This window comes from Bos indicus, chromosome 15, assembly GCF_029378745.1.
Source record: "Bos indicus isolate NIAB-ARS_2022 breed Sahiwal x Tharparkar chromosome 15, NIAB-ARS_B.indTharparkar_mat_pri_1.0, whole genome shotgun sequence".
Lineage (NCBI taxonomy): Eukaryota > Metazoa > Chordata > Mammalia > Artiodactyla > Bovidae > Bos > Bos indicus.
The window spans coordinates 43,403,733-43,418,812 of NC_091774.1; the positions used below are offsets into that span (position 1 = coordinate 43,403,733).

Genomic DNA, 15,080 nt, shown 5'->3' on the forward strand with positions numbered 1-15,080 from the left:
AACTTGACCTCTATCCTGAAGGTCAGAAATTCCCAAACCCCACTGTATTAAACATTGGCTTTAATTGACCAAAACTCAATTTTCACCAGCTTAGTTGTACTAGATCTTAAAGATGAGCTCTACTGACACAGGAAATAAGACCCAAAAGAGCCCAGTGAGGAGAAAGAGTTAAATACTTGGCTTTGTATTGCAAAACAGTGTCTGGAAACCAAGACAAGCTGATGGAACTGAAGCAGAACTCACTGCTCACACAAAGAAAAATGCTGGATAATTTTTTCTTAAGATGTATCTGACATTGAAAGCGAAAAAGGGAAATTCTCAGGGGCCAGAAATCAATAGGAACCCAAAGCCATCACAGTAAGCAGAATGCAAAGCTGAGACAGGACAGGTCTTAGGCATTAGGGGTGAGATTTTAATGTTGCTATGGCAGCAGAAGATGAGGCCTTGAGCCCTGACAAGACCTGAAATTGGAATAAAAGTCCTATCTACTCCCCACAGAAGGATAGAAAAACTCTGCTTACTACCCTGGGGAAGGAGCAAGAACATTCACCACTGGCCTGGGTCACAGGCAGAAAAGGAATCACCAGGGATAATTTGGGACCCCAAGCCTGCCTGTTCTGCACCAGTGTGGGACCCAAATTCACATTATCCATCAGGTTCAGGTGACAAATATTAAGCAAAATACAAATAAATTCAACCCTAGACATCATGGTAAAATTGAAGAACATCAAAAGTAAGAGACAAAATTTAAAAACAATCTATGGAAAAAGACAGAATACCTACAGAAGTTGAATAGGCTTTAGCAGGCCATCATCAACAACGATAAATGGCAGAAGACAAAGGAATATCTTAAAACCGCTGATCTATTGAGATGCTAAAAGGCAATGAGAATGAGAACAGGAGAATGTTGGGTAGCCAAGCAGAGAAGGATGTTTTGAGAACAGAGCAAGTAGTTACATCAAAGCTGCCAAATAGTCAGGTACGATCGGGACAGAGAAACATACACTGCATTTGGCAACCTGGACATCATCATCAGTGGCTTTGACTTAGTGGGAAAAGTAGCGGGATGGGGGACAGAAAGCAGGTGTGAGGAGACCAAATTCAACACAAGGAAGTGAGTTTTTATCTCCCAAAACCCCCTTACTTCAAACATATAGCCAGCCATGACATTTAAAAATATAAAAATGATTTTTTTTTAAAAAGATATAGCTGGGGACTTTCCTGGTGGTCCAGTGGTTAAGACTGCATACTCCCAAGGCAGGGGGCTCAGATTCCATCCCTGGTCAGGGAACTAGACCCCACATACCACAACTAAAGCCCACGTGCCACAACCTAAGATCTTGCATGCTGTAACTAAGACCCAATGCAGCCAAATAAATTAAAAGTAAAAAAGATATAGCTGTACCCTCACATATGTCCATGAGCCAGAAATGAAACAGAAACACAGTAAGGTCAGTGGGGCCCATGTCTCAGGCTTATGGGCTCCAAGTCTGGAAGCTGGACATTGGCAGTTGGGTAGACGTTCAGTGACTATGGGGATCGAGTGCTCCCTTTAATGAGGGGACTGAAACTCATGGCTTGATACCAGAGGCTTATGTCTGCTCCACTGCTTGTGAAAAGAACCTGAATAAAACAGTGGGACTCTGGTTTTATTAGTGTCTGGGGAGGTGAGGGCACCTTGCTTGATCATCAAGTCATCTCCTGGCCCTTGACCAGATGTGACATTCCTAACCTCTGGGGATGGAGGATCATAATTCTCCTGGCTCTATCTAGGTTGAGGGCCAGAGGGCCAGACGGTGGAATCTTGAGAAGGGAATGAGAGGAAAGTCAGAAAAAGAGAGAAATCAAACAAAAACAAACATTCTCTTACTCAAACTATAATTCCAAAACATATGAAAGAACCTACTTGGTGAGAGGGAGATGGCCTTTGAAATTAACCATCAGATCAGAAATTTTCTCAAATTTCCACTGAAAATTTGTGAAAGAGTGTAAAGAGACTTTAAAATAGGATGTTGAAAATGTTCAGAGATGAATGCACACCTTTGATTTCAAGAGGAAATTATTAGGCAAAAACAGACTGAAATGAACAATATGAACAATAACCAATCAGAAATCCTTGAAATGAAAAATACCCTCATTGAAATCTAAAAGTCACCAATGGGGCAATTCCCAGTCTTTAGGACACTGTACTTTCACTGCGGAAAGCCCGGGTTCAATCCCTGATTAAGATCTGATCCTGCAAGCCACTCAGTGCAGCCAAAGATAAAAAGCTTAAAAAGGCCGTAACAGGAGAAACTCAAGATTGAACACATTCAGAGAGTGAATTACAGAATTGCAAAAGACAATTCAGGAGCTCACTTACAGTATAATATGAGGTGAATGGAAAGTAACCGTAGTTAAAACATGGAGAACAGATTCAAGGGTTGAAATATTCATATAATAAGAGTTCCAGAGAAAGAGAATTGAAAGAAATAGCAGAAAGAGCAATATTTGAAAAGCACTGAGTATTTTTTTCCAGAATTGAAGAAAAAGTCTTAGGAATGAAAGAAATTTATTTATGTATCTTTAGTCAAAGCTAGCAGGATGCTTAGTTGTAGCATGTGAACCCTTCGATGCAGCATGTGCGATCTAGTCCCCTGACCAGGGATCAAACCCAGGCCCTCTGCATCGACAGCGCCAAGTCTTAGCCACTGGACCACCAGTGAAGTCCCTGAAAGAAATTTAGACTCAACCAAATTATTAGTCAGGAGTGTTAGGGGAGCTGAATCTCAGCATATAAAAACTAACAAATTCTTACCCCTCATAGGCCCTTCCTAATGAACTACTGGATTTTGATTCTAACATGCACATTTGTTCACATTTTAACATCTCTGAAGTCACGATGCATATTACAATCAACTGGCAACTTTTAGTTTTGTTTCCCCATTTTAAAAAATCCTAGATTTTTATTTCCTTTAGTCTTCTATGTCCTTATCCTAATGTATCTTCAAACATTCCATCAGCTGTGTGAATCTCCTTTCAAGCATACTTCTTCCCTTTAGGCATGCTGTCTATCCCATCTCCTTGAAATCTTCCCTGGAGCCTTCTGACTGGTTCCAGCGTGAGCTGGTTGTCCTCTAAGCCTGCAGCATCATCATCATCTTGGCTTTTTCATTCACCATTGTTTTGGGGACTTCCTTTCCCTCTCTTTCGTGATAAAGACCTGGTCCCCTAGTTCCCATTCTTCCTCCCTTTTGGTTTATCCCCTTGTTTTCCTGGAGCAAATTCTCCTGTTATGTCCCAAGAGTGCATTGGAAGCAACATTTTTTTAGACTTTGCATGTCTGAAGAATTTTTTCTACCATCACTTGATAGCTTGGTAGGGTTAGAATTCTACATTAAAAAAAAATTTTTTTTCCCAGTATTTGGAGGCATTTTTCCATTGCTTCCTAGCTTTCCATGAGAAAGGTGAGAATTCTGATGTCTTATCTTTAAGGCTTTGTAGAAAATGGTTCTTTCTCCCTGAAAGGTTTTAGGAACACCTCCTTGTCCACACTGTTCTGAAATTTCTCCACGGAGTACTGATTCTGATTCACTCTGCTAGACTTTCAGTGGACTCTTTCATATGTTATGATGGGACCTTCATCCCAGGTCCAAGTCTTAGCGAGTCCAAAGCCTAATCTCCTGTTGCCATAATGACATGAAATCCCATCCTTAGTGCCTGAGACCCATCCTGTCCCAGCTCTGAATTCTGCTCAGGTTACTAGCTTTGGGCTGCATTTTGATTTCTGCCTCCTGGAAATTTCCCTTTCTTGCTTTCAAGCTGCCTTGGTGACATCCTGTCTCATGGTCTTAAAATACCATCTATACCCTGAAACAACTTGAAAATTATATATCCACAACAGACCTCTCCAAACCTGAATATTCAGCTGTTCCTTGATATCTCACTTGTATGTCCAACAGAAATCTCAAGCTTAAAATTCCAAATTGGAATAACTAACAGTTCTATTAACCCTGCCCCTCCCCTAGTCTTCTGCTTCTCAGTAAATAACATTCTTCCAGGTGCTCAATTTGAAAACCTGAGTCACCCTGAACTGTCTGTCTCACACCTGCCTACAACGCCACCAGCAAATCCTCTCAACTCTACTTTCAGAACACGTCCAGAAACCAATGAATTCCTCCCGTCTCCATTGCTAACACCTAGGCCCAAACCACCATGTCATCTTGCCTCAATTACTGAAATAGCTTTCAATTCAGTGGTGTTGGACTTTCACTTTGGTGCCCTCAGGGAACTTCAGCTCCTATATTCATGTCCTTGAATGGTTCCTCCCTTCAAATCAAAGTTGGCCTGGTACCTGCTTTAAATAAAGAGAATGTGGCAAAACTGATGCTGAGCCAAAGTCTTTAGAAGGCCTGCCAGCTTTTACTCCTACGCTTCTGGAAGCCCTGCACCGCCACGTAAGAAGTCTGGCCACCCTGTTAGAGAGGCCACAGGAAAAGAGGGAGAGGCTACCAGACCATCTGGAAGTGAACCAAGGAATCCAGCCAACAGCAGGAGCCAAGCTGCCCAGACCTGTGGCCCCAAGTGTGTTGCAGCCAGGACCCTGACTGTTTGTGAACACATGTGCGTGAAGGAGCCACATGGGACCTTTCAGGCCCAGCAGAGATTGGTAGTCCTGCTGCGCTTTGGCCAAATTCCTGACCCACAGAACCATGAGTGACAGTAAAAGTTTGTTGCTTCAGTCTGTAAGTGATGGGTGGTTTATTTTGCCCCATGTACAACCTAAAGTCTAGCATCCCTGCTTCCTCCTTCACAAGGCACCCCTCCCCGCCCCTTCGGCTGTTCTCCACACAACAGCAGGAGAGATCCATCCAAAATCAAAACGAGGCCCTGTCACTCCTCTGCTCAGAATCCTCCAGTGCCTCTCATCTCACTCAGAGTAAAAACAAAACCTTTAAAACAGTCTACAAGGTCTCAGAGAGTGGCAAACTAGGGCCAGTGGGCCAAACCCTTGTACTACAGAAAAAAAAGACCTCAACACTTTTTAAAGGTTGCTTAACATTTTTAAGGGATAAATATGTGATAGAAACCACATGTGTCCTGCAAAGCTTCACATATTTACTATCTGGCTCTTTACAGGAAAGTCTGCCAATCCCTGCCTGTCACAGTCCGGCTCCTTGATGACTCTTGGTCACTCCCTTTGCTCATCTAGCTCCAGGCCAACTCCTTGATAAGTCTGTAGTTTCTTGCAGTTACTCCACAGCCAGGCATGCTCACACCCTGAGGCCTTTGCGCCTGCTCTCTCCTTCCATCCTTTTCTTCCCCAGCTAACTCTTCTACCTTCCTCAGGTCTTTACTCAAATGACCTTCTCAGAGGGTCCCTTTCTGACCATGATATTTAAAGTTACAATCCCCCTGCATACACACCCTAACTCTCTCAGCTTTATTTTCCCTTATATCACATATCACCAACATATACTTTTATCTTTTTGTTGTCATTGCTTATTTCTTATATTCTCCAGAAGAGTAAACAGCACATGGACAGAAACCTCTGCTTTTCACTGATACATTCTCTGGTGCATTGTCGGTACTCAATATAAATTTCATGAATGCCCTTATGAGTCACAAAAACCACCACTGTCTTCTGTTTTCTGTGTAGCACTTGCTCTAAATGCCATATTTAGGGGTTTACCCACCAACTCATGACAGTGGGAACTGCAGAACAAAACTTAACAGATATCAACTATCCAATGTAATATTTTAATCAATAAATATACCACCCATGCACCTTTCAAAAGAAGGAATGGGGATTGAGGAGGTAGAAACACAGTAAGTTGACAATCTTCTCAAGAATTTTTGCTGTGAATAGAAATGGAGAAATGGGATGACTGAGAGAGTAAATATGATCTCAGTTTAGTTCAGTTCAGTTCAGTTCAGTCACTCAGTCGTGTCCAACTCTTTGCAACCCCATGAATCGCAGCCCGCCAGGCCTCCCTCTCCATCACCATCTCCCGGAGTTCACTCAAACTCACGTCCATCAAGTCGGTGATGCCATCCAGTCATCTCATCCTCTGTCGTCCCTTTTTCCTCCTGCCCCCAATCCCTCCCAGCATCAGAGTCTTTTCCAATGAGTCTACTCTTCCCATGAGGTAGCCAAAGTACTGGAGTTTCAGCTTTAGCATCAGTCCTTCCAAAGAACACCCAGGGCTGATCTCCTTTAGAATGGACTGGGTGGATCTCCTTGCAGTCCAAGGGAGATGCAAGAGTCTTCTCAAGAGTCTTCTCCAACACCACAGTTCAAACGCATCAATTCTTCAGCGCTCAGCTTTCTTCACAGTTCAACTCTTGTGGATGCTTTGGAAAAACCATAGCCTTGACTAGACAGACCTTTGTTGGCAAAGTAATGTCTCTGCTTTTCAATATGCTATCTAGGTTGGTCATAACTTTTCTTCCAAGGAGTAAGCGTGATGGAATTCCAGTAGAGCTATTTCAAATCCTGAAAGATGATGCTATGAAAGTGCTACACTCAATATGCCAGCAAACTTGGAAAACTCAGCAGTGGCCATAGGACTGGAAAAGGTCAGTTTTCATTCTAATCCCTAAGAAAGGCAATGCCAAAGAATGCTCAAACTACCGCACAATTGCACTTATCTCACACACTAGTAAAGTAATGCTCAAAATTATCCAAGCCAGGCTTCAGCAATACGTGAACCGTAAACTTCCAGATGTTCAAGCTGGTTTTAGAAAAGGCAGAGGAACCAGAGATCAAATTGCCAATATCTGCTAGATCATCGAAAAAGCAAGAGAGCTCCAGAAAAACAACTATTTCTGCTTTATTGACTATGCCAAAGCCTTTGACTGTGTGGATCACAATAAACTGTGGAAAATTCTGAAAGAGATGGGAATACCAGACCACCTGATCTGCCTCTTGAGAAACCTGTATGCAGGTCAGGATGCAACAGTTAGAACTGGACATGGAACAACAGACTGATTCCAAATAGGAAAAGGAGTACATCAAGGCTGTATATTGTCACCCTGCTTATTTAACTTCTATGCAGAGTACATCATGAGAAACGCTGGGCTGGAAGAAGTACAAGCTGGAATCAAGATTGTTGGGAGAAATATCAATAACCTCAGATATGCAGATGACACCACTTATGGCAGAAAGTGAAGAGGAACTAAAAAGCCTCTTGATGAAAGTGAAAGAGGAGAGTGAAAAAGTTGGCTTAAACTCAACATTCAGAAAACAAAGATCATGGCATCTGGTCCCACCACTTCATGGGAAATAGATGGGGAAAGAGTGCAAACAGTGTCAGACTTTATTTTTTTGGGCTCCAAAATCACTGCAGATGGTGACTGCAGCCATGAAGTTAAATATGATCTAGGGAGGGTTAAAAATGGGGATATGAGGCATAATCAGATTAACACAATCAGTAGTACAGTAGAAAGTTCAGTTCAGTTGCACAGTCATGTCAGACCCTTTGCAACCCCATGGACTGCAGCAAAGGAGAAAGGAGGGGATTAAAGAAGTAGAGTTCTTGGTGAGATGAGGGCAACAAGATGTAGAGCGTGGAGAAGAGGTTGACTGATTATGGGCAAGATCTATCTTTTGTAGAACAGAACAGAAGAAGGAGCAGACTGCAGCAGAGCTAAAGCCTTGTGGATGGGAAGACGAGGGAGTTCACATCTCCTGGCTTCACCTTCGTGAATGAAGTGTGGGAGGTGAGGCTATCAGCTGAAACTAAGGGGTGAGCAGGATACTGGAAGTTTGAGAAGAGAGAAAAGTTAGAGACCTTACTAGAGAAATGTAAACGGACAGCCAGGCAGTTGTTGAGGGACCAGCTGGAGTCTGTAATCACATATTTAAACAAAAGCAGTCAGTCCAATTGGTGATTTCTCTTAAGCAATATCCAGCTAGTTGGTTGCAGGTACAGAAAAGACAATGTTGTTGTTCAATCACTAAGCTGGTCCGACTCTTTGCGACCCCATGGACTCCAGCACGCCAGGCTTCCCTGTCCTTCACTATCTCCTGGAGCTTGCCCAAGTTCATGTCCATTAAATCAGTGATGCCATCCAACCATCTCATCCTCTGTTGACCCCTTCTCCTGCCCTCAATCTTTCCCAGCATCAGGATCCCTTCGAATGAGTTGGCTATTTGCACCAGGTAGCCAAAGTATTGGAGCTTCAGCTTCAGCATCAGTCTTTCCAATGAATATTCAGGACTGGTTTCCTTTAGGATTGACTAGTTTGATCTCCTTGCTGTCCAAGGGACTCTCAAGAGTCCCAAAGTCATGTCCATTAAGTCAGTGATGCCATCCAACCATCTCATCCTCTGTCGTCCCCTTTTCCTCCTGTCCTCAATCTGTTGAGTTCAATCAGAGTGATCATAGTAAGGCAGGGGTTATGATTGTGTGGTCTTCAGACCAGGAGCATCAGAATTATTGAAAACTGGTAAGAAATGTAAAGTCTCAGTCTTCATTCCAGATGTCCTAAATCAGAAACTCAGAAGGTAGGCCCAGCAGTTTGTGTTTTAACAAGCCCTTCAGGTGACCCTGATGCTACACCCAGTCAAGTTTGCGCAGCACTGAAATAAAAGAACAAGTGACTTCTCTGGTGGTCCAGCGGCTAAGACTCTGTACTCCCAATCCAGGTTTGATCCTTGGTCAGGGAACTAGATCCCACATGCTGCAACTAAGAGTTAGCATGCCGCCAGTGAAAGATTCACACGCCACAATTAAGATGCTGCATGCCCCAACTAAGACCTGGCGCAGCCAATAAATTTTTTTTTAAAAAGGGAAAGAACAAAGAGACCTGAGGGTGTTTATAAGGGAATAATTAAATGGCAGACTAGAGAGTCTAAACTGGAAAAGAAAGGAAGTCAAGGCATGAGGGACTGACCAATAATGATAAAGTAATGGGGATCAATGGCTTAGAATATAACGTAAACAACCAGAGTATGGTATATTCATTTTCTATTGCTGCCATTACACAATACCACAAACTAAGTGGCTTGGAAGGTTTCCTTGGAGGCTCTGTGGTAAAGAACCCGCCTGCCAATAATGAGGCACATGTTGGATCTCTGGGTCAGGAAGATCCTGGAGAAGGAAATGGCAACCCACTCCAGTATTCTTGCCTGGGAAATCCAGGCTCCTATGCAGAGGAGCCTGGCAGGCTATAATCCAGGGGGTCACAAAAAGTCAGACACTACTTAGCAACTAAACAACAATAAAGTGGCTTGAAATAGCACCCACTGATTATCTCATAGTTCTGTGGGTCAGAAGTACCAGGACAACACAGCTCAGCTGGGTCCTCTGCTCAAAGTATCAAAAAGGCTGAAGTCAATGTTGGTTGGACTGCATTCCTCACAGGAGATTCTAAGGAAAAAATCTGCTGAGATTATATAGGTTGCTGACTAAATTTAGTTCCTTGAGGTAGGAGGTATGCAAGGCAAAATAGGAAAACTTTTGAAGTCACCTCCTCCTGCAGGCACACAACTATTTACAGAGCAACTATCTATGAGAACATGCTGACGATCAGAAGAAAAGATTCTTCACCACTAAAGATACAAAGTGGTGGGCTTCCCTGGTGGCTCAGATGGTAAAGAATCTGCCTGCAATGCAGGAGACCTGGGTTCAATCCCTGGGTCAGGAAGATCCCTTGGAGAAGGAAATGGCAACCCACCCCAGTATTCTTGCCTGGAGAATCCCATGGACAGAGGAGCCTGGCAGACTGTAGTCCATGGAGTCCATGGAAAGAGTTGGACACGACTGAGCAGCTAACACTTTCACTTTCTTTCCAAGATATAAAGAAGGACCTATGATGAGATAGGTAGGAGGGGTGGAGGCACAGTATAGTCAAGACCCACACCCCCAGGGAAGTGACCCACAAAGGAAAGGATCATCACAATTGCAGAGGTTCTCCCCAGGGAGTGAAAGGTCCAAGCCACATATCAGGCTCCAGAGGTCCTGCACCAGAAAGATGCAAGGCTTGTGTACAAAGAACCAGAGAACTGTGGGCACCAGAAACTCTGTTCTCAAAGGGCACGTGCAAATTCTCACAAGCTTCAAGCTCCCAGGCTGAGGCAATGATTTTAAAGGATCTTGAGTCAGATCCACTCGCTAACCTCGGAGAGCCTCCTGGAGAGGCAGGAGGCAACTGGAACTCCCCCTGGGGACACAGATTCTGACCACCACCAATTCTGGGAGATTGTTCTATCATGCAGACACTAGTCTGGCAAGTGATTTTTTTGGTGTACTCTCTCTAGTTTATTAGCCCTGTGAAATTACCCACCCACCAGCTGGCCAGCACCAGTCCTAGGGGCTGCCCCCCCGCCCCCGAGACCACATAGCCTGCCCCACCAGGTCCTACCCCCACTGTCAGAGGGCTGGCATCAGCCCCAGGCCACCCCAGGCCATTCAGCCAGTCACACAGGACTCATCCCTCCTAACACTGAGATTATACAGCCCACACAGGGGGTACCCCTAGAGCATTCAGTTCTGGTGACCAGAGGGGAGTGTGCTGCTGGGCACCCTAGGACGTCTACATAAGGACAGTTCACCAAGAATGGAAAATGTTACCAACCTACCCAATACATAGAAATAAACAGAGAATCAGGCAAAATGAGAAACAGAGGAATAAGTTTCAAACTAAGGAATAAAATAAAATTCTAGAAGAACTACGTGAAATGGAGATAAGCAATCTGGGTAGATAAAGAATTCAAGATAATGATCATAAAGATGCTCAGTGAACATGATGAGAAGTATAACAAAGACTCAGAAAATATAAAGGAACAAACAAAACTGAATAAAAAATACACTAGAAAAAATCAATAGTAGATTAGATGACACAGTGAGATAGATCAACAAACTAGAAGAGGAGTAGAAATTACCCACGCCAAAAATTAAAAAAAAATTTTTTTTTAATGAGGCTAGTTTAAGAGACCTCTGAGACAACATCAAGTGTATGAACATTTGGTTTCAGGATTCCCAGAAGGAGAGAGAAAGGGGGCAGAGAATTTATTTGAAGAAATAATACCTGGAAATTTTCTTAACCTAGGGAAGAAAACAGGTCCAGGAAGTCCCAAACAAGATGAACCCAAAAAGGGTCACCAAGTCACATTATAACTAAAATGGCAAAAATTAAAGATAAAGAAAGAATTTTTAAAGCAGCAAGAGAAAAAGCAGCTAGTTACATAAGAACTATCATAAAACTATCAGCTGACTTTTCAACAGAAACTTTGCAGGCCAGAAGGGAGCTGCCTGACATATTCAAAGTGATGAAAGATAAAAACTACAACAAGAATACTCTAGCCAGCAAAGCTATCATTCAGATTTGCAGGAGAGATAAAAGAATTTTACAGACAAGCAAAAGCTACAAGAGTTCAGCAGCACTTAACTGGCTTCACAAGAAATATAAAAAGGACTTCTCTAAGCAGAAAAGATCACATACAGAATTATGAAAATTACAAAAGGAAAAATCTCATTGAAAAAGGTAATTATACAGTAAAGGTAGTAGATCAAAACTTACAAAGCTACTAGGAAGGTTAAAAGATAAAAGTAGTAAAATCACCTATATCCACAATAAGCAATTAGAGGAAAGGATATGCAAAACAAAAATACATAAAATATGATGTCAAAACAGGGGGGTATAAAATGCAGGGTTGTTAGAATGTGCTGAAACTTAGATTACCAACTTAAAATAATCATGTGTATTTAAAGGTGGTTATATATTAGTATGAACCTCATGGTAACCGTAAAACAAAAACTTATAACAGATACACATACACAAAAGAGAATGGAATCCAAACATAACGCTAAAGATGGTCATCAAATCAGAAGGGAGGAGAGCAAAAGAAGGAACAAAAAAGAACTATGAAAACAATCAGAAAACAATTAACAAAATGTCAGTAAGTACATAACCCTTAACTATATGGATCACAACAGACTTTGAAAAATTCTTAAACAGGTGGGAATACCAGACCACCTTACCTGTCTCCTGAGAAATCTGTATGCAGGTCAAGAAGCAACAGTTAAAATTGCACATGGAACAAAGGACTGGTTCAAAATTGGGAAAGGAGTACAGCAAGACTGAATACTGTCACCCTCCTTATTTAATTTATATGCAGAGCACATCATGTGAAATGCTGGGCTGGATGAATCACAAGCTAAAATCAAGATTGCTGGGAGAAATATCAATAACCTCAGGTGAGGTTATATGCAGACAACACCACCCTAATGGCAGAAAGTGAAGAAGAACTAAAGAGCCTCTTGATGAAGGTGAAAGAATAGAGTGAAAAAGTTGGCTTAAAACTCAACATTCAAAAACTAAGATCATGGCATCCAGTCCCATAACTTCATGGCAAACAGAAGGGGAAAATGTAGAAGCAGTGACAGATTTTATTTTCTTGGGCTCCAAAATCACTGGACAGTGACTGCATCCATGAAATTTAAAGATGCTTGCTCCTCAGAAGGAAAGCTATGATAAACCTAGGCAGTGTATTAAAAAGCAGAGACATCACTTTGCCAACAAAGATCTATCTAATCAAAGCTATGGTTTTTCTAGTAGTCATGTACAGATGTGAGAGTTGGACCATAAAGAAGGCTGAGTGCCAAAGAAATGATGCTTTCTATTTGCACTGCTAGAGAAGATTCTTGAGAGTCCCTTGGACTGAAAGGAGATCAAACCAGTGAATCCTAGGAAATCAACCCTGAATATTCATTGGAAGAACAGTTGCTAAAGCTGAGGTTCCCATACTTTGACCACCTGATGAGAAGAGCCAATTCATTGGAAAAGACCCTGATGCTGGGAAAGATTGAAGGCAAAAAGGGGACAGCAGAGGATGAGATGGTTAGATAGCACCACCAACTCAATGGACATGAATTTGAGCAAACTCTAGAAGATAGTAGAGGACAGAGGAGCCTGGCATGCTACAGTCCATGGGGCCACAGAGTTGGACATAAGATAGTGACTGAACAACAACCACATCATACCTATAATTACTTTAAGTGTAAATGAACTATATACTCCAGTCAAAAGACATAGTGTGACTAGATAGATAAAACACAAGACCATATACATATTGCCTACAAAAGACTCACTTCAGATCTAAAAACACACACAGAAAGAAAGTGAGATGATTGGGTAAAGATATTCCATGCAAATAGAAACAAAACAAAAAATCTACAATAGCAATACTTAAAATAAATTTTAAAACAAAGATTGTAACAAGAGACAAAGAAGCACATTACCTTATGATAAAGGGATAGATCCAAAAAGAAGACACAACCATTGTAAATACATATGTGCCCAACATAGGTGCACCAAATATATACAGCAAATATCAATAAGAATAAAGGGAAATTTTGACAGTAACACAGTAATAATAGGAGACTTTAACATCCCACTTACATCAATAGATTATCCACAAAGAAAATTATTAAGGAAACTGTCACTGTTTGCAGATGATATAATACTATATATAGAAAATTCTAGATGCCACCAAAAAACTTTAGAACTAATAAATTAATTCAGTAAGATAGCAGGATACAAAATTAACATACAGAAATAAGTTACATTTCTGTACAATAACAAGATCTAAGAAAGACAAATTAATAAAACAATCCCATTTACAATTGCATCAGAAAGAATAAAATACCTAAGAATAAATCTAATCAAGGAAGTAAAAGATCTATATTTGGAAGACTGTAAGACACTGATGAAAAAAATCAAGGATGACATAAACAAATGGAAAAATATACTATGTCCATGGATTGGAAAAATTATTATTATTAAAATGACTATACTTAGACCATACTCTCTAAGGCAATATATAGATTTAATGTAATTCCTATCAAAATACCAATGGCATTTTTCACAGAACTAGAACAAATAATTACAAAATCTGTATGGAAACACAAAAGGCCCCAAAGAGCCAAAACAATCTTGAGAAAGAGGAACAAAGCTGGTGGTATCATGCTCCCTGCTTTCAAACTATACTACAAAACTACAGTCATCAAAACAGTGTGATTCTGACATAAAAACAGACATATAGATCAACGGAACAAAATAGAGAGCCCAAATATAAACTCACACTTACACGGGCAGTTAATCTACAACAATCCCAGGTGGCGCCAGTGGTAAAGAATTTGAATACCAATGTAGGAAACCTAAGAGATGCGGGTTTGGTCCAGAGGTTGGAAAGATCCTCTGTAGAAGGAAACGGCAACCCATTCCAGCATTTTTGCCTGGAAAATTCCAAGGACAGAGGAGACTGGCAGGCTACAGTCTGTGGGGTCACAAGGAGTTGGACACAATTGAAGCAACTTAGCACAGCACAATATACAACAAAGGAGGCAAGAATATACAACAGGGGAGAGACAGTTTCTTCAATAAATGTTGCTGGGAAAACTGGACAGCTACATGCAAAAGTATCAAACTGGATTACTCTCTTATACCATGCACAAAAATAAATTCAAAATGAATCAAACATTTAAATATAACAACTGAAACTTTTATAAAACTCAGAGAAGAAAATACAACCAATATATTCTTTGACATAAATAGTAGCAATAATTTTTCAGATATCTCGCCTCCAATAAGAGAAACAAAAGTAAAGATAAATGAGATTACTTCAAACTAAAAAGCTTGTACACTGAGAAGGAAATAATCAACAAAATTAAAAGACAGAGGGAATTCCCTGGTAGTCCAGAGGTTAGGATTCTGCGCTTTCACTGCCATGGCCCTGGGTTCAATTCCTGGTCAGGAAACTAAGATTCTGTAAGCCACATGGCACAGCCAGAAATAAAAAATGAAAAGACAGTCTCTTGAATGGGAAAATATACGTGCAAATGATATATCCTATAGTGGATTCATATTCAAAGTAAAGAACTCCTGCAATTCCATATAAATAAAACCAAACAACCCAATTAAAAAACGGACAGGGGCTTCCCTGGTGGCTCAGTAGTGAAGAATCCACTTGCCAGTGCAGGAGATACAGGTTTGAGCCCTGTTCTGGGAAGATCCCACATGCCTTGGCGCAACTAAGCCCATGCAACACAACTATTGAGCCTGTGCTCTGGAGCCAGCAAGTCGCAACCACTGAG

The 15,080-nt window shown here is 41.4% G+C and overlaps 1 protein-coding gene across 1 annotated transcript in view; it reads right to left on the reverse strand.

Moving 5' to 3' along the window:
• SWAP70 (switching B cell complex subunit SWAP70) overlaps positions 1-15,080 on the reverse strand; it is a 150,975-nt gene that overhangs the window by 104,098 nt on the left and 31,797 nt on the right. The gene's annotated exons all lie outside the window — the stretch shown is intronic.